Raw genomic sequence first — 3,397 nt, 5'->3', positions numbered from 1 at the left:
GTGGCAAGGCACGCGGGGGGCCAAAAAATCAAAGTGCTCCGAAATGCACACGGGGGTGTCAAGCAACCTCCATGTACCGTGGCATGACCGTGGCCAAGTAATAAAGATCAAATTCCATGCCTATGCCAAGTTGGACCAAGGCCCCGTCTCGTTTTGCTATAAGCAAGGGCGTGGCAAGGCACGCGGGGGGCCAAAAAATCAAAGTGCTCCGAAAATGCACACGGGGGTGTCAAGCAACCTCCATGTACCGTGGCATGACCGTGGCCAAGTAATAAAGATCAAATTCCATGCCTATGCCAAGTTGGACCAAGGCCCCGTCTCGTTTTGCTATAAGCAAGGGCGTGGCAAGGCACGCGGGGGGCCAAAAAATCAAAGTGCTCCGAAATGCACACGGGGGTGTCAAGCAACCTCCATGTACCGTGGCATGACCGTGGCCAAGTAATAAAGATCAAATTCCATGCCTATGCCAAGTTGGACCAAGGCCCCGTCTCGTTTTGCTATAAGCAAGGGCGTGGCAAGGCACGCGGGGGGCCAAAAAATCAAAGTGCTCCGAAAATGCACACGGGGGTGTCAAGCAACCTCCATGTACCGTGGCATGACCGTGGCCAAGTAATAAAGATCAAATTCCATGCCTATGCCAAGTTGGACCAAGGCCCCGTCTCGTTTTGCTATAAGCAAGGGCGTGGCAAGGCACGCGGGGGGCCAAAAAATCAAAGTGCTCCGAAAATGCACACGGGGGTGTCAAGCAACCTCCATGTACCGTGGCATGACCGTGGCCAAGTAATAAAGATCAAATTCCATGCCTATGCCAAGTTGGACCAAGGCCCCGTCTCGTTTTGCTATAAGCAAGGGCGTGGCAAGGCACGCGGGGGGCCAAAAAATCAAAGTGCTCCGAAATGCACACGGGGGTGTCAAGCAACCTCCATGTACCGTGGCATGACCGTGGCCAAGTAATAAAGATCAAATTCCATGCCTATGCCAAGTTGGACCAAGGCCCCGTCTCGTTTTGCTATAAGCAAGGGCGTGGCAAGGCACGCGGGGGGCCAAAAAATCAAAGTGCTCCGAAATGCACACGGGGGTGTCAAGCAACCTCCATGTACCGTGGCATGACCGTGGCCAAGTAATAAAGATCAAATTCCATGCCTATGCCAAGTTGGACCAAGGCCCCGTCTCGTTTTGCTATAAGCAAGGGCGTGGCAAGGCACGCGGGGGGCCAAAAAATCAAAGTGCTCCGAAATGCACACGGGGGTGTCAAGCAACCTCCATGTACCGTGGCATGACCGTGGCCAAGTAATAAAGATCAAATTCCATGCCTATGCCAAGTTGGACCAAGGCCCCGTCTCGTTTTGCTATAAGCAAGGGCGTGGCAAGGCACGCGGGGGGCCAAAAAATCAAAGTGCTCCGAAAATGCACACGGGGGTGTCAAGCAACCTCCATGTACCGTGGCATGACCGTGGCCAAGTAATAAAGATCAAATTCCATGCCTATGCCAAGTTGGACCAAGGCCCCGTCTCGTTTTGCTATAAGCAAGGGCGTGGCAAGGCACGCGGGGGGCCAAAAAATCAAAGTGCTCCGAAATGCACACGGGGGTGTCAAGCAACCTCCATGTACCGTGGCATGACCGTGGCCAAGTAATAAAGATCAAATTCCATGCCTATGCCAAGTTGGACCAAGGCCCCGTCTCGTTTTGCTATAAGCAAGGGCGTGGCAAGGCACGCGGGGGGCCAAAAAATCAAAGTGCTCCGAAAATGCACACGGGGGTGTCAAGCAACCTCCATGTACCGTGGCATGACCGTGGCCAAGTAATAAAGATCAAATTCCATGCCTATGCCAAGTTGGACCAAGGCCCCGTCTCGTTTTGCTATAAGCAAGGGCGTGGCAAGGCACGCGGGGGGCCAAAAAATCAAAGTGCTCCGAAATGCACACGGGGGTGTCAAGCAACCTCCATGTACCGTGGCATGACCGTGGCCAAGTAATAAAGATCAAATTCCATGCCTATGCCAAGTTGGACCAAGGCCCCGTCTCGTTTTGCTATAAGCAAGGGCGTGGCAAGGCACGCGGGGGGCCAAAAAATCAAAGTGCTCCGAAATGCACACGGGGGTGTCAAGCAACCTCCATGTACCGTGGCATGACCGTGGCCAAGTAATAAAGATCAAATTCCATGCCTATGCCAAGTTGGACCAAGGCCCCATCTCGTTTTGCTATAAGCAAGGGCGTGGCAAGGCACGCGGGGGGCCAAAAAATCAAAGTGCTCCAAAATGCACACGGGGGTGTCAAGCAACCTCCATGTACCGTGGCATGACCGTGGCCAAGTAATAAAGATCAAATTCCATGCCTATGCCAAGTTGGACCAAGGCCCCGTCTCGTTTTGCTATAAGCAAGGGCGTGGCAAGGCACGCGGGGGGCCAAAAAATCAAAGTGCTCCGAAAATGCACACGGGGGTGTCAAGCAACCTCCATGTACCGTGGCATGACCGTGGCCAAGTAATAAAGATCAAATTCCATGCCTATGCCAAGTTGGACCAAGGCCCCGTCTCGTTTTGCTATAAGCAAGGGCGTGGCAAGGCACGCGGGGGGCCAAAAAATCAAAGTGCTCCGAAATGCACACGGGGGTGTCAAGCAACCTCCATGTACCGTGGCATGACCGTGGCCAAGTAATAAAGATCAAATTCCATGCCTATGCCAAGTTGGACCAAGGCCCCGTCTCGTTTTGCTATAAGCAAGGGCGTGGCAAGGCACGCGGGGGGCCAAAAAATCAAAGTGCTCCGAAATGCACACGGGGGTGTCAAGCAACCTCCATGTACCGTGGCATGACCGTGGCCAAGTAATAAAGATCAAATTCCATGCCTATGCCAAGTTGGACCAAGGCCCCGTCTCGTTTTGCTATAAGCAAGGGCGTGGCAAGGCACGCGGGGGGCCAAAAAATCAAAGTGCTCCGAAAATATTTTTCCACTTTCCAGTCCACTTATACATATTATGTGCAGTGTGCACACAAGACACCTTCCCAAAATTCGACTTATATGAGGCGTTTTACGTCAAATCCGCCTATTTTCGGCGTTTCGGCCGAAAAATCAAAATAAATCGAAACTTCCTCGGAATGCTTAGCGACTTTCCAGTCCACTTATACATATTGTGTGCAGTGTGCACACAAGACACCTTCCCAAAATTCGACTTATATGAGGCGTTTTACGTCAAATCCGCCTATTTTCGGCGTTTCGGCCGAAAAATCAAAATAAATCGAAAATTCCTCGGAATGCTTAGCCACTTTCCAGTCCACTTATACATATTGTGTGGAGTGTGCACACAAGACACCGTCTCAAAATTCGACTTCTAGGCGGCGTTTTACGTCAAATCCGCCTTTTTTCGAGTTTTCGGCCAAAAAATCAAACTCAATCGAA

This window comes from Trifolium pratense, unplaced genomic scaffold (assembly GCF_020283565.1).
Source record: "Trifolium pratense cultivar HEN17-A07 unplaced genomic scaffold, ARS_RC_1.1 scaffold_57, whole genome shotgun sequence".
Classification (NCBI taxonomy): domain Eukaryota; kingdom Viridiplantae; phylum Streptophyta; class Magnoliopsida; order Fabales; family Fabaceae; genus Trifolium; species Trifolium pratense.
The sequence above is the reverse complement of the archived record's forward strand: the minus strand, read 5'-3'. Positions refer to the sequence as shown.